Source organism: Platalea leucorodia (genome assembly GCF_965183815.1).
Source record: "Platalea leucorodia genome assembly, chromosome: 4".
Classification (NCBI taxonomy): domain Eukaryota; kingdom Metazoa; phylum Chordata; class Aves; order Pelecaniformes; family Threskiornithidae; genus Platalea; species Platalea leucorodia.
The window spans coordinates 12,492,734-12,517,503 of NC_138826.1; the positions used below are offsets into that span (position 1 = coordinate 12,492,734).

General features: G+C 39.2%; 1 protein-coding gene across 4 annotated transcripts in view; it reads right to left on the reverse strand.

The window, feature by feature from the left end:
* Positions 1 to 24,770, reverse strand: part of ADD3 (adducin 3) — a 101,648-nt gene that overhangs the window by 64,582 nt on the left and 12,296 nt on the right. For 3 of the 4 annotated variants that reach the window (XM_082310551.1, XM_082310552.1, XM_082310549.1), the window contains exon 2: positions 1,816 to 1,860. The gene's annotated coding sequence lies outside the window, so the exon portion shown is untranslated. Of the gene's footprint in view, positions 1 to 1,815; positions 1,861 to 15,742; positions 15,782 to 24,770 lie in introns of those variants that run through there. The other variant, XM_082310550.1, reaches the window with a different exon arrangement.

The following is a 24,770-nucleotide window of genomic DNA, read 5'->3' on the forward strand; positions in this document are numbered from 1 at the left end:
AGAGGCCAGTCCAGCACCGAAGGGAACGTAGCCACGCTGGGGCTCCATGCACAGCAAACAGTCTCCCAAGTTTCCAGGAAAACAACTTGCATTTTAAACACCCCGAGCATCACAGAAGACCTCAATTTAAAGGTGGAAGACATCACACCTGAACGATCTTAAAGCAAAGTCAAAAACTAAGAAATTACTCTGTTTCTTGAAATGAAAGGCATTATCAATGAATGTGTCACTGCCAATATCGCTGTTTCGCTCTGGGACAGGATTTCTCTCCTGTATTTTCAATTCTGTGCAATTAACTAACCTGAGGAGTTCTGCATTGCCTGTAACGTAAGCGTAATTATCCACCAGCAGGTCAAGAACTAGATACGTTTCATTTTTACCAACACTGTAAGTTGCTCTGCCCTTTCATTTGAATTTCCACACTTTTGAAGACACCAAATCAAAAAGAAAACATCCATTATTTTTTTCCTTGGTCACAAAGATAAAACAAATGCTTGACATAACCAGTCTCTAAAAGCTGTATTAAAAGGAGAAATTTGAGAGATTAATTCTATATAAACTGTACTCTTACCTATAGCAAACTGCTTTTGCATGTGTTGCATGATCAACACACCCAGCTAAAAATATGAGCGTTAACTTCTCAACAGGGCAGAAAGTTCTGTAGTGAACTGCAGAGTTCACTACATCATCAATCACAAGTAACAATTTCATGCGCTCGTAGTGGAAGAAGGCAGCTCAGCACTATTCAATTTGAAGTGCACAGAGGTATGCAGTAAGCTTTTATTAATAAAAGCCATTGTCTTTACATTTTGATAAAGTGATAATATTTTGACTCCTTCCTTGCTTCTGCGTCATAGTGTTGCAATTGCAAGGTATGTGTAGCATTTCACAGGTAATATTTCACAGCAAATAAAGGAGAAAGATTTTCTCCAACTCAAAAAAATTCCCCCAAAAGAATCCTAGCCAGGTGTTAGCAACAGGATTATTTTAATATAGTCTTTTTAATTACATAACAGGCATGAAAACATAAGTTGTAACACTGTCTTATTTTAATCAAGGACGGGGGAGCTGGAGAAAACACTGGTAGAAAAAAAATACTTCAAATAAGAGATTAGGCACTAAAATCCCTAAAAGACTGCACCGCAAGAATATTTGCTACCTATTATGATAAAAATGAAGACCACAACACAATATATGTTAGCTATACCACAGTAACGCTTGTAAGACATAATAGCGAGAAGTGTCTGAAAAAGGTATGAAAAAACCCAGTTTCTCACTTGTAAAATATAGGCTACTGCTCGGGTTCTGCTGTCTTCATACTCCTCCTTTTGCATCTTTAGGAACTGTACACGTAATGGTTAAATAACGTGCTGAAGTCTGCTAACTAGCCTGATAAATGTCAAAGCTGCAAGCAACACATTCACTCATCTTTGATGATGCTTATCATCAGCTGGTCAGCATACCCAGTCATACAAATAGGTAACATCCACCGCACTGTGCCTGCAGCTTGCAGGACACCTTGATATCCTTACACATAAGAAGTTGCATTACATATTTAGAGCAAATATTATGCAGTATTGTTCAGACTCTTGTACACACACCAAAGCTAAGGTACAATTTCATCCCACAAAAGTATTTTGCACACCATTAATGAGATGAAAGTTATTGCAGGTTTTTTTGTCTGTACTTTTTAGTAAAACCACTTTAAAAGTGGCAGTTTGCTGATTCAGTTCCCCTCCTCCCCCTTAAAATCGCTACACTAAATGACGAGCAAGAACACAGCCAAGAATTCAGACAGTAAAATGTTTCAGGTACCTTGATTTTTTCCACAGCTCTCCTTGCTCTAGTAACGTAGTTGACCTGTAAAACAGAAGAAAGAGATTACTGACTCCTGGTAGGCTTTTCAATATTACTGGAATATACTGTACACTTAAAACTTAAGAAAGCATTAACACAACATTTAGTTTCTTGAACTCTTTTTCAGAATATTTCATTGAATTACATTTTACTTTGTTATCATATAACACATTTTTCATATTAAAAAAATCTCAAAGGGAAGTCTCATTTAAGAGCGTCTAGTTAGGAATCTTGCCATTTTGCCTCATGCACTGGGTTACAAATCAAAGTAAAATTGAGCCTACCTGCTGCATTTTTAAACTAGAGCATAACAGCCACAATCCACAATTCCTCTTCTAGCCCAGCAGTAGCTGAGCTCCAGAGCAGCCGCTACGCTGCCGAGCGGGCAGGCTTGGGTCTGGTGGGGAGCCGGGGAAAGGCACACAATACCGCTCTTTGAAGGCTGACAACTGCTGGTGCACAAAGTTCATAAGGAAACAACTGCCTTGCTCTGACCCTTTCCCACCACTCAGCAGCTATGGGTTTTTGTCTTGCTTTCATCTTCTAACATGAAAGTAAAATGAGTAAATTAAATAGCAATTGTTTGCCTCTATCATCTTTTGTCTTCTCAGTCTTTGAGCACAAGTTATCTTCAATCAAACCTGACAAATCTATTTCCATCATCTTCCCTTTTCCCTCAACCAATCCTCCAGGGAAACACAGTTATTTCCTGGGGACAGGGGCCAGACTCCTTAATTTCATACATGCACACAAAACATATGCTACATTTTCTTTTTTAAGATCTATACATTGCAAATCAGACATTTTATGCACTGTGAAAACACTGAGCTCAGTCTACCATCAGGCACGGGCGGTACTTCTCACCAACCTGTTAACCCATTTTTATTCATTAGGTTGTAACAGCCTCTTTCAACCATCACCAGCTTTTCCTTGTTACTCTTCCGTGACTTCAATACAGTACCCTCAAGCATCACTGTTTAGGTCCTTCTCAGTATATTGTACTACAAATACTTAACCAGTTTCAATGTTTCAGCAGGCTGGCTATCCCACTCCCCATCATCACTAAAGGCTAGATTATTCAACGTTCTCTATGAATTTCAGCTGTAAAGAATTGACTTCCAAAAAACCAACACGCACAAAAAGAAGGCAAGTAGAATTATACAAAATTAATGTAAGACATTATTGTCACAAGATACTCGGAAGCAAAAACCAAAAATTCTAAGAGAACCATGGTTAAAATAAGATTTTATTGCATGTGCACTCAAATTGTCTGTTTTCCCTGAATTACATTGTTAGAGAAAGTCAGTTCCTTGCTCACTTGAAAAATAAATGTTGCCATAAATATGGCATTATTTTCAGCAAGTTCGCATTTAGGAATGAACAATGTACTAATACTCACTATTAATACAGGTAAACAGCCACAAAACTATTTCATCTACTTTTAGACCCGTCAGGAATACAGATTTAGGGAACAGAATTGGCTGTAGCCAGGTGCTCTGCGTGGGGCTTGGACATATTTGCTTATTTTGCTGTCCTGCCAGCCGCTCCCTGGCAGAGCGCACAAAGCGATGGCAGTGACTGGGGAAAGAGGAGGAAGTGTATTGGCATCAAAATGTCGTGTTAGAGCAGGAGCCCTCCGCAGCGTCAGGAATTTAAACACTTTAACGTGAGTGTTTATTCTTGGCATGAGTACGGTTTATTTTTCATCTACTTCACACTGCTAGAGATAAGGAAATGCTATTTCTATGCAAGTTCCCGATACGTTATTTTAAGCGTAGCTGTCACCCACAAGAAGAGATCCTGTCTTGCACGCTAGCAGCTACTGTTTCTAGAGGGCATTGGTAGATCGCACTCAGACATGAAAACTTAACATTCTCCCCAATTTTTTCAGCTCCAGGACCAATAGCACTGGTTGGCAGAACACAGAGGTGCCCATGTATGACAGTATTTAACACTGCTTTAGCCCCCTGTGGAGCTGCACAGTACCCCTCACTGCCATCAGGGCCAGCAGAGCTCCAGGTAAGCAAGGGCCAGCTTGCTCTCCTGTCTCCCCACCTCTGGGCACTGGAGAAGCTGGAGACCTTACAGCTCTCAGCAAAAGGAGGCAGCGGGGAAAACAGCTGAAGCCAAGAACCATGACACTCCAAACATCATATGCTTTTGAGCAGATTCTTTTCTGCCCTTTGTCACAAGCTCTTTGCTACAATGCCTTTCTTCTTCTTCACATCCCTTCTCCCTAGTATTGCTCAATGCACTCTCACAAGCTCTTCCTCCCTCCCCAATTTAAAATTCTCATTATTAAAAAAACAAAAAAACCTTGACCATTGTGAAACTACTATAACATTTGGTGTCATGTCCTAATTCACTCTGCTTAATCCATCAGGGTCTTTTCATCCCACTCTACCCATCTCTTGAGTGTGGGCACGAAACTCTGACGTAGGCACTGGCCAGCAGTTGTCTTCACTGTGCTTAGCATTGTTTGGGCCATACTCTCAGCTCTTATTCATTAATTAAATGCCTCTATGGCCAAAATAAAATTATACATCCAGTAACAATGGATGCAGATCATATCGAGAATGGGAAAAAGAAAATCTGAAAAGGAATAACAGTCACACAGTAAAGAACCAACTCAAAGCCAGCTCTCAGATCAGGAAAAATAATAACTGAAAGACATTCTTGGATGAATAAATTAGGAAGAGAGATGGATTTAAGATATGACAGCAGTAAGACAAATATTGAATATCAGCAGCTTCAAAAAAATTTGAAATACATCTGAATTAATGCCTATGTCAGAAATCAGACATATTACACAAATCCTAACAAGATATTGAAAATACAAGTACAAATTAAACATTAAACAAGGGCTTCTGCCTGTAGGACAAAAGGATTTGTGTGTCAGAGATATCATTTCTCTTCTTGAGAATTAAAGCACAAAAGCCACTTGGTTATTTGAGAGCTAGGTCTCCTCCACTCAGAGGAGCAACAGATTAGAGCTGCATCCAGAAATTATGAGTAATCACAATGACGGATAGTCAACAAACTAATGGGATATCCCAAAGAAACACCTCCTGGAATGAAAATATAATCTTCAACTACTCATATTATAATGGCTGATCAGCGTATATTAGGAAAATACACTGCTGGTTTGAATCCAAACCTTGAGTATAAAAAGCAAAGTCCTAGTAAATATTTAAAAGAATTTTGAGTTCCAAACTGAAGAGCTGGTAACTAATTTCTTTTTTTTTAACAAACAAAACAATCAAAAGATTGTGCAACTTGAAGAGCCCTTAAGGAAACAATTGGGAATTTTTCATAACATGGTATTTCCTTATACCACTGACCACAGGAATGCAAACAGTTCCACCAAACAGAGATTTCTTCATTGGAAACAACTGACAATCTAACCATGTTTCCATCTTCTCCACTCTCAGTGCTCAGCATACAAAATAGATGATATAATAGGATACAGAAGTGTTGTACCAGGGCCACAAGATATCTTTACTAAAACTCAGCACCTGAGAGGCTTTACAAGGATTCCTGAGGGTTAGAGAGAGAACTTATGTTTAATTATTGAGCATCTTTGTCTAATCAAAAATTTATTTTTCTACTGCGATTTCTACTTATTTGTTTTATTTTCCCAGAATACTGTTAGCATCCCTATCAACCAGAAACAGACCCCTACCCCCAACCATAACTCAGTATATAGTAAAAAGCCTCAGTCCTGCAGTGTTCCCTGACAGTAAGACAGGCAACACCAGGGAGGAGCACTGGCACGAAAACATGGGTTGTTACTCAACGTGCCAAGTGGAAGAAAAAGCAGTACTACTGGTAGTATACCCCTTGCACCTTATACAATATCACCCATCTTAGTCTAATGAATAGATTTCCTCCCCAACTCCTCTGTTTCAGATTACTTTTTGAGTAATGACAACTGACACTACGAATTCCCCCAAAGGAAGCTGGAAATGTCAGTGTATCGGTATGGGCAATGGCACTCTTAGCACTCATGGTCTACCAGCCTTCAGACCTTGTATGAGGAGACCAAGTATCAGAGATACCCCAAGGGAAAGGCAAGACATGCCTTACAAAGAGACTTAATTTTCTTGACAGCTAATTAACAAGTCACTATCACAGAGAAAGCAATTTACACCCTGTGCCGAGCTTCATGCTGCAAAGAGAGAAAAAGAGAAGAAATAAACATAAGCAAGGGTAAAAACAGAGAGTATCATCAGAATTCAGGAAGGCACCAGGAATACTAAAAGGTACTAATCATCGGCACCCTGACAAGGATCTGTCATTGCAAATTTGCAACTCAATTAAGCCAAGATTTTAATCAGGGCTACAACTGTACTTGATTCTCTCCATTGCAGCTGAAGGAAAGCAAGGGGAACAAGTCATAAAAACAGAACAAAACTAAAATGTGCTACAAAGACCAAATTGTTTTCAGAAGGAAAAATCAAAACAAACAAACCCCATAAAAGACAAAGCTTTATGGGGTTAGTGTGCCAAACAAGTCAAGAATTTTGGATGGTAGAGAAGACAGACAAATGTCTTAACTTCGGATAGAGACATTAAAAGAATTTGCTTGTGTGGGAGGGTGTTCCTAATCTACGGCAGAGGGATTATTACCCTGGTAGTCAAGGAAACCACACTTACAATTACAAGACTTCAAATTTTGGAATTCCCCTTTTAGGAGGGAACATGGAAAAATCCTCCATGCTCTTCGAAAAGGAGAATGGGATATGGCTCTGGTGTCCCATGTGCAGACAAACAGGGCCACAAGGCTTTGACAACAAAGTCATCCCAAGGCACCATGGAGGAAGAGGTCATGATCATAAACGAAACGTGTCTATACTGTACTTTAATCTTCCGAGATGATAAATGATAAAATAGCCATTGCAAGTCTCCCATAATATTTTCACATACAAAACCATTTGCCAGGAGCTACTGAACAGGAAGCTAAAAATTTCAAGCTAGGCTTTATTTGAACTACTGCAGCTCTTGATCTTTTCTTTCAAAGAGATGCACATGAACTCTCAAAGCGCTGACCTTTTGTCACAGCACACTCTTGGTCTTGGAGAATTCAACTTTTCTAAAGTTACAAATATATGACCCGACCCCTCCCCTCCTTTTTAGATGATGCTGAAGATCTAAACATAAATTATATAAAGAAGCAGCTTGGTTTAATTACAGATAGTACAGCAAAAATGATTTTTCCAGTTATTATCTTAAGTAGATAACCAAAAAAACACATCAGCTGATACGCCAAAGTCTGTGCTGAGATTTAGAAGACTACTGAGAAACTAGTTTTTATTTTTACTACTGTCAGCGTGCTAGAGAAAAACAACCACCAAAAGCTTTTCAACTTAATCTTACTGGTGATGCTACAGAGAACTACCCAAACTCTGCAGACTGTTAGGCAAGGCAGTAGTTCGAGAACACCACATATTTCCACAATTAGAACATAGTAATATCAAGCTACGCAAGAAACGACTTGCTGGTTTTCATTAAAATGCACAGTTCACTTTTATTTTTTCCTACAGTCGCTGCACCAAGATGCATGTTCAGAATGGCAAGAAACTACTGGGTAGAGTCCACGTAACATTCAAACTCAAGTTGAATTGGCACTACAATCAGTGGAAGCTTTGGTGTTGATAAGGAAGCAGAGATTGATTTTAGAAAAACGTTACAAATCAAAGCTATTAAAGAATATCTGAAAAGCTTTAATTAGGACTTCTGGCTGAACTAAATACATATGAAAATGAATTCACACTTACCTTTGTCATTTGATAAATCCCACTACTAAAGGCTCAATGCTCAACAATTCAGTGTTGCCAAGAATATAGCTGCTGTCTGGTATCTACTCTAATTACTAACTGTTTCCCAGCGAGACTGTAAAAATATTTTCAGGTAGGGTATTTTAAGTACTGCATTATTAATTTTTCACATAATACAGTCCAAGCAGTGGGAAACGGCAGCTTCAGAAATCATCTGAATGGCCTTAAGGATCCAGATGTCAGGTACAGTTCAGCAACAGGCATCCCAACTGGCCTCAGGAAAATAATTTCAGCATTACATACTTCTGCTCCCCTCGCCCCCTTAAAACGAGGTGAAGTCCCTACTGAGATCGGCATTAGTCAAGCTGTATTCATTCATATTTGTTAATATATTGCATCTCTTTCAGTGACAGTACTTCAAGCCAGACAAAATACAAGTGCTAACTGTGGCTTCAAAAAGCCTGTCAAGGGGAGGCGGACAGTGCTCCTTTAGCCTTCATTATGAAAAATGAAAAAGCACATGTTACAGCTACACACAATACATTTAAGCAAAATAATTTTCAAGCTCTGTCCAAGGTTTGGGTAATTGTGAACAAAAAACCATCTAGCATTTCCCAGCTGCTATTTAATGCCCCTGAACTTGCATCCTAATCTTTTTCCCCCCTTTACTTTTTTTGCCACACTCCACATATATTCCGGTATTCAGACTCTTCAGATTTTAAATCTCTACTGTAAGAAAAAAAAACAAAACAAAACAAAAACACACACAACAAAACCTTACATTCCTTTTTAAAAAGAAAACGAAATGTGAAAGACCGGTATGGCTCCTTTCTCACCTTGTCTTAACACAGGTTTCCTGCTTTCTTCTTGTCCCCGAGAAGAAAACTCTTTCTTATTTTCTACCAGTCTTTCAGTGTCAACTCCAACTCATTAGGTTTTCCTACAATCTCATTACTGCCATCAGATTTCACCTACTAACATGTCATACTCACTCTGCATTTTAAAAGTTGCTCTCAGCTTCTCACCAGAAACCATCCACTCCAACCACTCCTACCTAGCGGTTTGCAGGATCCCACCCTCAGCAACACATGCTCGTTCAAAAATGCCAAGACTGCTAACGGCTGTAAGAAATCCCACCCTCCACGCCTTGCGGCTCCCTCCTTTCATGCTTTGCTCCTACTTCTGCATTTAGTTTGCAGCACCATCCCCTGCACTTACACTACTTCATCTTTGGCCCGCTCCTCCTCTTCCATTGCCATGTGTGCTCTTGGTATGAGAATTGCCCATAAGCATTGCTTTGGCTAACCTCCTATAAATCATAAATATACTAGTTTACCACTAGGAAACAGCCCTGCACCTATCTAGCCCTTTTTATTCTCAATCTGACATCCACAAGAGAACATTTTTACATTTTTAATCACCTCAACTTCCTAATTAGAAGCATCTTCTTGGTGCTGTATGCAGACCATCCACCTCCTACTCTGCCCAAGACACCCACTACAGCATCAAAGCTTCATGAATGGAATGGGCGCTTCAGGGAGCAAGACTTCTGCTCCCTCAGGCTCCATCACTCACACGAGGAAACAAGACCAACTTCCCAACTCACTCAGGTATGTACATTTGACACACCATTCTCATTAGACTTACATGTAAAAAAATATACTTAAATAGTTGCAGTTATAGTACTGGTATAGCAACAGTGGTCTGCCTAAGGATAAAAAGCAAGGCAAGTTTCATAGGGAATCTTTCCATATTTTTTTTGTATAAAGTAACAATAAGATCTAGCACATTCTCACACTACATTTCATTTCACAGCATGTTTTTCTGCAAGCTGTCTTTGCCACTCTGCTCCTAAAAAATGACCATTCAGGATGTTTTTACCAAGAAGTTATGCTTGCTAACTGGATGCTTTGACCACCTGAGCAGCCACTGATTCCTTTCTAATCTCAACTTTTCCTTTAATACTATGTTGTTTTTATTTCTAAGCCATCAAATCTACACCACCTCTACACCTGTTCTAGCACAGTTTTCTCTTTCAGCTATGAAGCTGAAGCGTTACTCACATTCTACTTCAGCAGCATTACTTCTGAGCATTTCCAGCAAGGTTACCAGCATTCTGCATCTCTTCCCAAGGCTGTCGAAACTTGCCTCATACCATGCCCAAAAATAAGAAGAGAAGAATGGAAATAAAAAGGAAGCCCTGCAGCTGAAGTTCAGAGGGGCTGGAGAGGACTTTCCCCACACTCCCAATAGCGATTGAGGGAATCGGCCCAGTCGCATCAAGGCACGGCACAACCTCCCACAAGGAATCTCTGCGCCTGACGACGGATGATCAGAAGACGTTTCACAACATAAACTTCAAGCGTATGGTACTATTTTCTTCCACTATTAATTTATGGATAAAGCCAGAGCTGGATTCATGATGCCACTATTGCTGCAAAACTAATAATGATCAGTGCACATACAGATCTTAAAATATTTTTCTTCAGCTACAAGAGTACCAAACCCCTTATTTATTGAAACAAGCTGTATGTGGAAGTTAAGATTATGATTTGTTTACAAACTGACCAACTCTGTTGGTGAAAGAAAAACAGGTTTTCATCAGTATTCTTCTTACTTTATTCTGATATTACAAACAGAAACTTTGCCTCTTTATATTCTTTAATTTAATCACTCTCATGAACGGCTCAATCCAGCTCCCAAACCTGAGAAAGAATAGAAACCAACTACACATGATTTTTTTTTTTTTTTTTTTTTTAAACTCTGTATCTCACTTGTTCACTTTTGACTTCTACAAAGCTTAATTCATCCAACCTCCACCCTAACCCCTGGGAGCATCTTGTACTTTCCAGCCATCTGGACTGTATTTACTTTACTAAGAAGAAAGTTAAATTTGTTCATGAACAAAGAAAATCCCCTTACTATCTTCCCGTCTTGTCTGCACAGTTATTTTCTAAGTTCTTGTTTTCTCAAAAAAATTACTGTGCCCTCTGGGGAGCTCGCACAATCTGCCTTGTGAGCTCTACTGAGGTCATACAACTTCATTTACCATTTTCTAGTGCTGCTTTTTTAAAAAAAAAAAAAAAAAAAGAAAAAAAAGAAAAAAAGAGAAATTACTATCTTTCATCTCAGTTTTCACCTTCTTTTCACAAAAGCCCTTAAAAACAGCACAGAAGTTCAAGTATGATGGATTAGGACAGTAGCAATTGTACCAAAGTGTTTATTTAGACAGTAAAAGTGACAGTTTTGCCAATAAAATGAACTATTGCCAAACTAAGATCAGAGACAAATTTTAAAAGGAACATAGAAAAACATTTATTTTTGAAGTCGTACCCATTTTGATGGTATCCCTCCCCATGGTAGCTCACTCCTAGCACATGACTACTGCATCTCTATTCCTCCATTTTTCATCAAAACATCCATGCTGCGACCCCCCTCCCAACACTGAGGATACAAATGTGCTGAGGAAGACTTGCAGAAAAAGCGCAAACTGCAGAAGACAAGCAACTACCTCAAACTGGTTTTTACTTTCAACCACATGTTCTTAAAATCCATCTACTTTTATCTGGTTTTATCTGAGCTGCTGTATAATGCTTCCCTTTTAGTGCATTTTGTAACCCTATTTTTCAAGGCACACTATCTCTTTCGATCAAAGGTAGTCAACTATAGCTTATCATTAAAAGCTATTTTGCAGCTTTATTCTACTCCACTTGACATGCACCAGAAATCTGTACCAAGTTTCAATGAAAGCCAGACTGGCCCTTTTGTTACAGAGAAAATTAATGAAAGCAATGAGCAACGCATGACATGCAGCTAACCTTATAATTAGGAATTGAAGGTTCCTGATTCTTTGTGATGCTTGACCCAAACATCTGATTTATTTCAAAATTTAATTCAATTTAATGAGATAATTTAATACCTGTGATAAAGGAAAAATGCCAATGTAGAACTATACTGCAACATAAATTAGAAAACAGGCATTAGAAGAAAAATACCTTTCTAGAGGGATGATTGCTTACAGAGAGCTGCCAGCTGTTGCTTATTTTCAGGTTAAACCTCTGAATTTAATTCAAAGAAGTGACCCTTCAGAGGTGTAATGATTTTTAATGATCACGTCAAGTATCTTCTTGTTTCTTCAACAACTCTTCTGGAATACCAAGGAGTAGAAGTTCAATCACAGATGCGCAGGGGGCTGCATACCACAACCGCAGTAAATTCATTTGAGTAGGAAATACACAGTATAGAGATAAACATGAATTAAAAATGTAATTGAACATGACCAGATGAGAAACTAACTACTGAAATAACTCACCCAAATACCACCACATATAAAATAATGCAAAACAGATTTTGCATAAAGCTCTGTGGCCACAACAAATGCTTGGACCAGAATAATTAAGGGGACAAAGCCAGGGCAGAAACACTTCCCTTGCCAACATTTACCTCTTCCACACCTATGAAATGAGGACTTCACGCAACGCTAACAAAACCAAACGTTCTGCTTCCTTGCACTTGTAGTTGCCAGTTTCCTGGCTGATGCAACATTATCCCTTCCCCGTTTTTTGCCTCCTCATCTCCAAAACCCACAAAGGACCATCAATATGAATAAACACATTTTGTCATTAAAATTAGCTTAAACATAGTGAAGATGCAACACAACTCTGCTTCCAGGGAAGCATTGCCAAATTATTTATCAGAAAAACAACCCCAGGAGATCTGTTACCAGTTGAGCAATACCTCCACTAGCAAGGACTTCCCCCCCCCCCCCCCCCATGTGATTTCAAGCTGTTCAAATTTTCCCCAGAATTTATAATATTTTTTTCTTTTAGAAGTGAAGACATGGACAATAATCAATTAGGCAACTTCCTCTTCTTGAGACACAAGCTGAACGTTTCATGCAAGCTACTAAAAATAAGTTTTACTTCCAGCAATGACGAGTCCTCACAGCTTAATCAAAGGAATAGCAATCACAGCGTAATGGGCTCTGCTCTCTAAAGCATCTGAGTTGGAAAATGATCAGTAACAGAAGATTCACTGCAGAGAAGAGAAGAATCTGCAAAGAAGAGAGGACCAATATATTTGCACCTAGTCTGTATCAATTTGATTTTACATGTTTCTAACAGAGAGAACGTGAAGTGACTTGATTCTCAGTCTGCAGCTACAGTATGAAATTAGTTTCTAAGGAAACAGGGCAGAATCTGAAGGAACAAAATTTCTGGGTTTGTGGTCCTTCTGTAGCAAACGCAGCATCAGCTGCAAAAGGCGCATGAAGCAAACCCTCCAAACCAATTAAGGAACTGAATCTTGAGCATCCCTAACTAGCAACTTAATTAGGAACCTCACCAGAGAGGCACACCCATCTATTCGAGGAGGGAGAGCACAGAGGTGTAAGCAGGATACACACCCACTCACCACCAGTACCAGCCTACTCCTCTGAAGAACAGTGTAGGAAGAGACACTAAAAATAATCTATAATACAGTTGGCACTTAATAAAGTCTGCTTGTTCATGCGTGCCGCGGTTCCCCTATGACTTTTTAAAAATCTGACTGCCCACATCTCATGGTTTCTCTTTCAGAGGGAAAACAAATTTTTAACCAGTGAAGCAGCAAACATTTCTTTCTTTCCAAGAACTCAAAGAGGGCCAGTTAAAAGGTGCCGATTTTCAGGAGGGGTTTCCACACCATGAACCCCAGCAGGCTTCCCTGCCACAATCAGTACTGGACTTCAGAGAGGGTCCCCCCAAGCCTCCCACCAGCAGGGCTGATGGCACAGGGCTGTTTCATACGCTCTCCCCAGCCCATGCTGCGCCCCACATGCAGGGATCGCACTAGGGACGCAGACAGACCCAAAGGGCAGCTACGCCAGGGAACTCCATGCGATGCAGTCCTCCAGGCCAAAATAATCAGAATTCTTTGGAGAATATAAAACTTCAGAGGTACATGGTGCACTTCTGAAACTTTGAAATGAAACATTCCTTTTACCAATCAGCCACATAACCTACTGCTTAGCAATGAAGGTTGCACATGTGTATGTGTCTGCAAGAGGCAAAACAAGCCTTGTTATTCATCATTCTCACGACACAGCAGGCAGTTTCTCTCTGGGTATACACAGGGTTTTAAAGAAAAAAGTTAGCTTAAATTCACATTTCAAAATAAATCCAGGTCTCCTTTACATTCAATAAAAACTAGACTGTGAATTGAAAATAAAATCTTTCTAAAGCAATTTCAATACAGGTGTTCAAGTGAGGCTAACTTCAGCTTCAGAGAGAATGCTCCTCGGTTTGCGTACATGTTGCGTTGGTTTGGGCAGGGACAATTCTTTTTGCTCTGCTGTCCACTTTTCAAAAGAAAAACACCAACGCGCCTTGAAACATCAGCGTTAAGAACCTACTTCCAAAAGCGTTTGCCTGAAGGCCAGCAGCCCAGAGATAACAGCCCAGGCCTGAAATCCCGAATACGTTACCACAGGCCAGGATATTATTTCACTATGCTATTCCACTGCAGAATGCACGTCAATACTCATCTCTATCTATAAATCAATGGAACCTATTTTAGGCACAAAAGCTTCAAAATAAATCCTTCTGACCAACCTCCCAAATTAATTATGCAAATGCTGTATGAAAGTGCACAGATCATTATTACTTCAAATTTTTAAACCCCTGCACAGATACTCTGAAAGGAAAAGAAAGTAAATGTCTAATTATACACATTGAATAATCCAGATAATGGCCTGTCAAATGCATCACTCTGAATGCAAATCAGAATGATGGTTTTAGCTGTAAACACAATGTGGAAACGTCAAATAACTTTGATCTCATCTTTAGCAAGAACACGCTTCTTTAAGACACCATTCTGTATTCAATGGGATATATATATTTAGCATTTTTTTCCTGTTGAGTTTCAAAGCCTTTCCTTACAAAACGTACCCTGTGAGATATTCCCGTAGAGATGAATAATCGTATTTCCCCAAACAGAAGAATGCTGCAGCTTATTGCCTTGCTAAAAACACGAGAAGCAACAATACTTTGTTTACAGCATTATTGTCATTCAAGCAAAGCGTTATTGTTTTTGTATTCAAGATGTCCATAAAGGAAGGCTATACTCAAAAATTCCTGTGCTGAGGGGCACTTACCACTTTGGAGAGAGGAAGAAAGGCATACCCACAGCAAGTAACTAACCTCCGAATGCCTGCCATGGAAATGAGTACCTAACATGCACTCCAGGCATGTTTAGCAGGTAGGATTTTCTTCATTTCAGACTATGCTTTTCTTACACAGCAAGTAAACCACGCAGAAATCGAGAGACATGTGAAAGGAAGGGCTAAAACTGAACAGGTAGAAGTAGATGAGAGAGCCTGGGTTACACATGCCAGGGAGGCAGCAGGCACCACTGCTGTCCTTTTCGTGCCTGGTACTAGAGAAATTCCTTATACCACTGCCCATGCTATAAAGCCAAATTTCAGCATGTGCTAAAACACATTTCAAGACAATGTTATTAAGGGGAGATTAGGCTTTTAATAAGACAGTTCCACAACTCAAGAAATTTAGGCTATCAATTGGAAAAGAACAAATAAAGAATTTCAGTGGCTACATGATGACAGTAGCTATTTCAGGCATAAATGCAACAAGAATGTCTATCTGCTCTACAGCACAGCAGTCTTCCCTTCCCCCCCCCCCAGCTTTACTTTCTAAGACCTTTTGCCACTTACAGGTAAAACACAAGATACTAAATTTCATCTTGAGATTGTACTAGTTTTGAAGTATGAAGAAATTCTATAACCACAACAATACAGGAAAATAAATGCACAACTCCTTACATGATAGATAACTGGAATAGATTTAGGGGTCAGCCCAATGAAAATACTGCCGCTGCACATTTTTGCCTGGTTGGATCACCACATTGAGACAAAAGACAGATCCTGTCAGATATTGCTGCAATAGCTACTATAACAAAGTTTATTGATGCAATCCTTGTTTGTCATTCACCATAGGGATTCCAGTTTTCCAAAGGGGAAAATAAAAAAAAACCCAGGACCATTAAAACTATACATAAGTGTTACAGTCAGTTTACAGAAGATGTAAACAAGAACAATACCCAAATTTACTTACATTCAGAAGACAAATCCCTACTTTGATAAATGCCTGGACCGTGCAAAGCTTCAAAAGATTGCTCAGTTTAACTTATTTCGCCACCAAAAGCAAAAGGAAATTCTTACGTTTCAACTTTGGAAGAGACTTCATTTCACAATACACAGGTCAAGCTCTCTCAGAAATAGAAGTTATCAGCATATAAGAACATGACCAGTTAACCTTTCTTTCCCCTTCAGAAATCGAGGGTTTTTTTCTTTTTTCTCAGTTGAGACAGAACATTATTTGCAACTTAGTCAAACTGACTCACTTTCACAGGCTCCTCCAGCACACTTATAGCAAAGCCCTTTTGGGAGGGGATTGTTTTTCCTCCTTCAAAACCGTAAGTTGAAATGATACTCAACTGTACAGTTAAAACAGTACAAATGTAAATTATTGCTAGGCAAAAAGGATGCTATTTACTTTTATATGTTCCTCCCTCAAGAAAGGAAGGATGAGACCTCATTTGGTTTTGATTCCCCCCTCCCACCTCTTGCAAAGTCAAATCAAACCATGCCACTCCCCTCCTCACCTCTCAATAGCTGCCTTTCTAACAAGATCCTCCGCTCTGGCTAAGGGCATTTATTGTACACACTTTGATTCCTTCAGCAAAAGTTACTTATAAAAAGGGAAGAAAACATGTGCTGATCAAACAGAGCGCTACATAAAGTGGTGATGCAAGACTGCACGAGATATATGTTGAAGGCCAGCAGAATTAATCCAAGTCCAGGTCTAAAATAAAACAGTACTACAGAAGTGTAAGATTTCCTGAGTATGTACACCTCACTCAATTTACACAAGCCCTTACTGATCTTTGCAACTCACTTGCTTCCACTGCTAAAACTGCTAAACTCAAGAAACAAAATAAATAGTCATTTTTATATGCAGCTTCCACAACACTGCCACATTGAGAACTTGTACATCAAATTCAGTTAGAAAAGAGAGCAAAAGTAGGATAGAATTAATTGACATCTTCAAATTGAGTCCAACTATTGAATGTTTTAATGATTGAAGTCTAATCTTGAGGTTTTATATGAGCTTTTCTTTTTACTCTTTTATAGTAGTATTTGCCTATTCTGTTTGCCTATTCAGAATGGGTTTGGAAATGTACACAGAGACTTGTTACCTAGTTAAACAGAAATCCTATCCAGTGTAACATTTTATTAAGTCAAGATGCTGCTTAACACACCATCCGTATTCTCCCCTCACTGTCCTCCTGGCCATCCGCTCCCTCCTCATTTGCTGTTCCATCCAACAAGCTCTTGTTGCATGCTCCATTTCTGTTCAGCAAAACGCACAAGTTTGGGTCTTTGTATGAAAACAACCGTAACTGCTTGACAAACACCTTAGGGATTGCAACTTGTAATATCATAACATCTCACAAACTTTCTCCTGAGTTTGCACCATCCTATAGGCTTACTAGCAAAGTGCAGTCATGTACTCAAGTTTCCTGTTTTAATATTCCCCCTCCTCCTTTTTTAAGCAAGATTATTCTCATCCTTAGAAACAGGAAGTCATTAAGTTCAAAATGTTTATACTAAATGAAAACATACATATTGCCATGACTGTTATTCAGTGACTATTGGGTGGTCTCAATCTGAATCCACTTTCTGACCAGCAAGTGCTTCCCTTGGAGAAATTATCAAAGCACAGCCTTAGAGCCCAAGGATTGGAAAGGTATAAACAATCAGCTATTCTAATTACAGTTTTGGATTTTTATTTTTTTTTAAAGAATTTAACATACCCACAAAAACATCACAAACATCTGTTTTCAGTAAGTATTTAAACAAATGTTTTCCCCAAATTATATCAGAAATTGGCTAGTGCTGTACATTTCTTGGGATGAGGTCAGTAATGTGCATTAGTGCAGCACCTTTGTGGCAGCAATTAGCGTGTTTATTTGTGCCAGAGTGTGGTTGAAGAGGGAAACTCGTAGCCTACTGGCATCCTCCACTGATAACCTTCAGAACTCCATCTGCAACTGCCTGTGACCAGTGTCTCCAACATGCCAACTTCTGGTCATACTGTTCTTTTTCATAAACTCCTAAACCATTTCAAGTTTCCTCTTAAATTTGATAAGCATTTAAAAAAAAACTCTTCAATTTAGTACTTTGATAATACTACATTAATGGGTGGCCCACGACTTCCCATAGAGAGAACATTTGACTATAACTCATGCCCAGACTAAGAGAAAAATCTGTCACTTGCGATTCGAGTTTATTGTCATACTAATCCAAATTTACTACAGCTCGCCTTTTGCGGATATAAATTAGATTCCATGAGAAATCAAACTCCAGTCCATCAGCACAAATTTTCAATTGCTTTTTCAACATCGTCTGTCTTTATTACAGGAAAACGTACTTCCTCCCAGTCTCAAGATTTTAATTATCAAATAATATTTGGAAGAAGTGAAGAACTCTCTTCTCAGAAGAGCTGCAAAGCAGTTCCTCAGTAATCATGAGCACTTTCAGGAAACTTGAATGCTCCTCCAGCACGCCCACTTGCTTCCCGTGAACAAGCAGTGCTCAGAATTATCTGGAGAGGTCTTCCAAAGTGCTGAGAACATGGTTTCTGTGCATTTTGATGCTCTATGAATCACCAAGAACAGAACATGAAGCCAAGAAACAGTAAAACATGCACATGCACAAACAACAAATAAGAGCTGCTAAGACTAATATTAGACCTACCAAAATATATCCTGAGCATATCAGGAAGAGACCAACAGGAACTCGCGCATTATGCCACTTCCACATGAGACTCTTTACTTTTGTTTGGACCCACAGATCAATACGAGTGTCAGGAATTAATAAAGCTAGCAGTACGGATCTACTCTCCAGAGACCAGCCACATCTGTTCAGCAATGCCAAGCTGCCAGCTGGATAGAGTCCCAAAAGCCTTTAAAGGGTCATCATGCACAGCAAAAGCTTGTACTCGGCTAAAAACCTTTTAGCCTAGCAACTAAAAAGGTAATAGGTATTCTGTTAATTACATTAAGTAATTAAGTCATGTTTAGCTCTGTTAATTAGGATGCCTAATTTTAAAAGGTCTAATAGCCACAGTATTTAAATTGCTGTTTTGTTCTGGTATTGCAACAAAAATCTATTCTAAACCACTGCCATTCTCATGACTGAGCCAAAAAAAAAAGTTATGCTGTTAACAGATAAGCTAATCAGTTGAAATGGAAAGAGTCAAAGAAAGTATTACTTGTTGAATACGGCATATTCTAAGCAACTTTAATGTATGAATAATCAATTAAAAAATCCAAAATGAAAGAGACCCTGGATCTCAGATGAGACCATTAACCACACAAGGATATTTTATCTAGGTACAAATTGCCGAAACGTCCTTTCCTTGTGCATGTTTGATCGGAGCCTGTTAAGGGAAGAAATAAACCCTATAGTAGATGACATTTGCCCCCCACCCCCCCAGTATGTTCCTCACTGACACACAAAGTCTTGCAGGGCATAAAAGCTCCCATCAAGTTTTTGACACAAGAAGCTATTTCCGAAATAACTGTCTGCTGGCCTACATGGAAATTGCTCCTTCCAAATATCTCAAAATCAGGAGTACAGTACCGTACATGCTCAGTTAAACACTGCTTCATCTACAGCTTTTTCCATAGCTGCAGGTGGCCCAACTTTCACGTGGGAGAGACTGACACCCTCAAATGCCTTGGTAGGCATGTGCTGAAGAGATCTGTTGTTTAGGATTACAACAGCCGAAACCCCACTGCGTAGCTCCCCCTGCTCCGAGGGCATCACAGCCCAATACTCTTTTTATTACAGGAAACCATGCATCTGATGTTCACAAGGTATTTCCAATTCTTATCTTTCGGCTGTTTCCCAAGCTGAACCCAAAGGGTGAATCCAGGCTGGACCTCTTCACAAGCCCCACAGACAGCTCGTTTTGTAAGCAAAGCCACTTCTAAGAGCGTACTTAAGATAAACCTGCTGAAATTAGTCTGAACGATTCATGCGAACAACTGCTGTGCAGTCTATCTTACTAAAAGCAAATCATTGTTCCCAAATTTTACTCGTAGCACTGAGCAGTACCAGGAGTTTGCTACCAGTCCTAAAAGGCACCGTGTCTGTGAAGGTTTGGCACTGCACAGTATTGCTCTTTTCTGACCCCATGCAATGCTTCAGGAGCGCTACCAGCATCGCAGGGCCACTACAGGATGTGGGACACTACCCATGAAGGCACCTGGAATTATTAGGTGATTTGATTAGCAATTCAGCTACTAATTTTATATCCCTTTAAGCAGGGCTTATTAACCACATTACACAGTACCCCGGACCAGCCATCTGGAAATGCAGATGTCATCTGCTCACCTTTGTAATCTGCTGTAAGGTTTTTCAGATGAAGACGTATTTCATCTTGTGGTGCTATATAAATAAACAAAGTATTATAAACAATCATTTTTATCTGACTGGGGTTATGTCATATGGTTTGCTTTCTTTATGAAAGAAAACACGTACATAAAGTGCAACCAGATGCTGTTGGCAGAGAATCGATTTAATATGGACTCTTTTCTAAAAACATGATTACAGATGTGGCCTACATCTTGAACCCAGTGTTTAAGGAAAAATTCTCTCTATGTATAATCATTTTACTCGTCTTCTATGTTTTCTCTAAGTCTCTTAACTCACAAAAAATGTTTCCTAGAACTAAAAAAAGTTACACACCCTCCCCTTTCACATACCCACCACAAAAATAATTCAAGCATACCCTTATCAAAGAAAAGCTGAACATGTTACTGAGGAAACACTGCTTTGTAGCAGCTCATTGCTATATCAGCTGTGAGAAGGCAACGTTGCAGGTTAGAACTAAGTCTAGACTGAGCTTCTTTACTACAAACAATGCTTAACTAGGACTGCACCTGACTTGTAATTTGATTTTCAAAGTACAAAAATAGCTACTACAACTCTGCTCGTAGGACTGGAAAAAACTTATGGCACTTTGATCAATTATTTTTAGTGTTTTGAGTAAAAAACAAAACAACAATGAAAAAAAAAAATCCCAAGTGATACATACCCAAGTTTTTGATCACTAATAACATCCTTGAAATCTCTTACCAATTTATAGAGCTCTCAGTAAGGTAACTCAAATATATGATAACGATTTAATTGGCATGCTCTAGCATTGCTTAGAACATAAACGGTAGTTTCTGACAAAACCCCAATCAAGCAACAAAACAAATAGAAATAACAAGTAAGTTTTAAATTTAAAATTAGTAAAGTCTCAATAAGAACTTGGTTCTTTCATGCTTGCTGAAGCTAGGTTAGTTAACTACCAGTGACATCACTTAAAATCAACAGTTGAAAAGAAAACAATCCCCTTCCCCAAATTATCTTTTGATTGGACCTTTGAAAAATAAAACTAAATATCTCTTTCAGAGGACATTGCCACTTATGGGCACCTACATTTATTGGTAAAGCTCAGGTATTTGATTAATCTAGATTATCTTTTCCAAGCAAGGTAATAAAAAGGTCATGTGAAACGATGAAAAAGTTGAATAAAAATCAAAGCAGGGAGAAGTCCTATTTTAACGTAATAAATACAGTGTCAGATGATGTGAATGGACCTTCAATTTTAAAATCCTCTCACGACCAGCCAATTTCTAATCAACAGGTACGTAACTGTATTTGCTTCTGGAGGCAGGAATATTGGACAACTGGATTTTTTCACAACTATTTAAAATGTCCCAAGCAACCTTTAACAAGAACTTTAAACATCCGTAACATCTGAATTGAGCATAATTTTCAACAGGATTAAAAAAAATATATATATAGTTGTATAAACACTGTCTTTAGTGGTGGAATCAGATTGATTTAAAGTGCAGTTAGACCTAACAGCTTGTTTGGAGAGGAAAAATTTGGCGAGGATGGATAAACAAGGCAATCTGAGCCCAGAGGTGAGCAAAGCACTTGTTTCTGCTCCACGAGGAAAAGCTTATTTCAGAGAGGGAGGCTGCTGGAGCATCCAAGCACCAAGGCTCAGCTACGCTCTCACTCATGTGTTTCTGCCCACATGCAGTCCATTTACGCGGTGCCTAAAAATTACTTCCAAACTTCAACTGCTATAGCCTCACTTAAAAAGAAGAGCCCTGCTGGGGAGGTGCACTTACCTACTATTTATAACAGAAGCCTTGCTAGCAAAGCTCTTTCTTCAAACATAAAAGAAACCCCGATTTAAGAATATTTTGATTTGACTGATTCTGAAGCCTACCTATGGATGGGGAGGTAGAAGAAACAAATTAGGATGTGTGTGCATTTGTTTATTTTCTTAAGAAGGAAGACAAACAAATTGACCTGCTTGAGAACCCAAAACATACAGGTGGTTTCTGGACACATGAATAAATCAATGGCAAAACCTCCATTCATTTACTAGGTGCCAACTATTTCACACGAAGGGTTTCACTGTCCCCAGAAAGGGTGAACACCAGCAGCTGTCGCATCAGTATGGGATAAAATATCTCAAAAAGGAGAACGATAACATACTGCAGCCTTTACACAACTTATATTAAAAAGTTTTAAAAAAAAAAAATCTCACAGCCCAAGTCTTTCCAGAAGTTAGGCCAATATGCAGATGGGATATTTAAATATGACAGCAATCTGAAAAATGAGCTGAGAACTAAACAGAGAATTGTTACCTGCATGTTATTTGCACAGAGCCAAGAGGACCCACAGATCCAGCCCCCATCACACAAAGAATTTGTATGCAGGCGTAATAACCTAAGTGTGCTATTCACTACTCTACTGGGGCACCTTAATTAGCCAGCCAAGCTCGAGTTGGGTTTGCCTTGTTTTAAGGCTTCCGGCATCCATAGAGAGTTCTCCAAAAAGCAATTCAAAGCAGGAATGTGATTAAGGGGAAAGCCTCAGCTGGCCGAGCTGAGTGGTGTGAATACCTCCTGCCTTTCTGCTCCCTTACAGACTGAGCCAAAGAAAGATGCTGTGGCTCAAGAGAAAGTCTCAGTAGCTGTGGATTCGAGTCCGGTGCAGACTCCCCACCACGAGATGCTACAAGGAAATCACTGCCTCTCACAACCAAGATAGCTCTACTTTTCTGCTTTTATAACTGCCCCGATCTATCAAATATGCTAACCAGAGCACTTTAGTTAATTAGAAAGCTGCACAATCACACACTTTCGGTCCAGTCTGTGCTAGTTCAGTTTACTGCAAAGAACAAACAACTAGAAGATCAGATCCTCTTACACTACATAGTCACTCAGACCACACAGGAAACTTAATTTCACACAACTGCAAGATAAATAAATAATTTGAAGATACCAGCTGTAACCTTTTATGTTTTTTCACACCAAGTTACAAAACTTTGCAACCTTCAAAATCCACAGGCTCCTGTAGATGACTGATTTTACAACACATCCATACTCATCTCGCCTCTGGTCAGAAGCGGACATTGCAATATGTTTCTAGACAGACAAATCCTACTTTTACAAATGCTTTAATAATTTAGGCACTTCAGGGCAAACTTTTTTCCTTTCTTACGTAATACACACTGCTGTAATCCACAGAAATATTTCCAGAAGTTTATCCTTGGGGCAATATGTAGTTTTACCCCTTCTGTCAGCTTTCTTTTTTCATCAAGCAGAATCCTATTGTACCACATGCATATTTCGGTACAAAAAAAGACTAAAAATGCTGTATTCACTAAATTTGACCATAATGCACAGTGATAATGCACTGCAAGTGCTAATCTCAAATCACACGCAGCGTTTTGCTCCATGAGGAATCCAGTTTTCATCTTCCAAAGTGCCACATGATTAGCCACTGTAAGGGCTTTCATTTTAACCAGAGTGGCTTCTAACATGGGTAGGAAAGACATAATAATAGAAAAGGTGTTAAAGTTATGCAGTTGAACCTGAATAAGAGAAAGAGCATTAGGAAAGTTTCCCCTGGATTTCTATGAATAAAGAAGTGGGTAAGATATGTTGAAGAGCATGTGCAGAAATACATGGGGAGAGGAAAGTTTTGTGTATTGGGTATGATTCAACTGTTGTACTCAATTTCACCAAAATGCAAAGACACAGAAGTTTCTGAGAATGACAAGGGGGGAAAACCCCCAAAACATTGTAAAAGAATTAAAAGGACGTTAAAACGGTGGATACAGTTTTGACTTTGGCAGCTTTACTGTGGCATCTATTGGTTTGTAAATGTCAAAGCTAATACTATGTTTTTTCCTCCTCTTCTCTCCTTGAGAAATATCTGCAGAAACCTGCAGTACTGCACACTCTCTACCCTGAAAGACCAATGTTCTGGCATAGCAGAGGCAGTGAGAAACGGATTCAGCATCATTCCTCTTCTGGCAGTGCTCAACATCAGAAAGAGAGAAAACCACCAGCATACTCTGCCTTCTTGCTTCACACTGTATTTCTGGCTGAGAGGCACAGTCATTTGTTTATAGAATCTCTCAACAAATTTGCTTGCATCCTGAAGTATGTTTTGATGATTCTAACCCTATTTTAGCATATTACAATTAATAACATTTTATAACTGTAGTAGAAGGCAGAAGATACCACTAACAGCTAGCAGACAGTTGCAGCAAGTCAGAGGCAACAGCAATGAAGGTCAGGTACTCACTGTGCCAGAAAGCAGCACTGCTTCTCACCGAGCATGAGCTGAACGCTCGGAACAAGGTTTCAGGAACCTCAGGCACAGCCAGGACTATTATATACTGGCTTCAGTCACAATCCTTTCAGTCAATCTGGATGTCTCCCATTGAATTTACTGCTCTAATGGCATTGGAATCAAGGAGACTTCCTGAGTAAGCCAGAATTCAGGATAAATGCATGAAGATAGGCTACAGCCATTAAAAGTATTGCCCAAATGGTCTGCTATTGGTCTTTCAGTTACTTCAGGCACTCAAGCTGCCTCAGTTTTAAACTCTGCTTAAAGCAAAATGAACAAACGCCAATAAAAAAAAAATTGATGGAAAATCCAACATCAGCCAAATCTGGCATTGTTTGTTTCAGTTATATAGAATCATT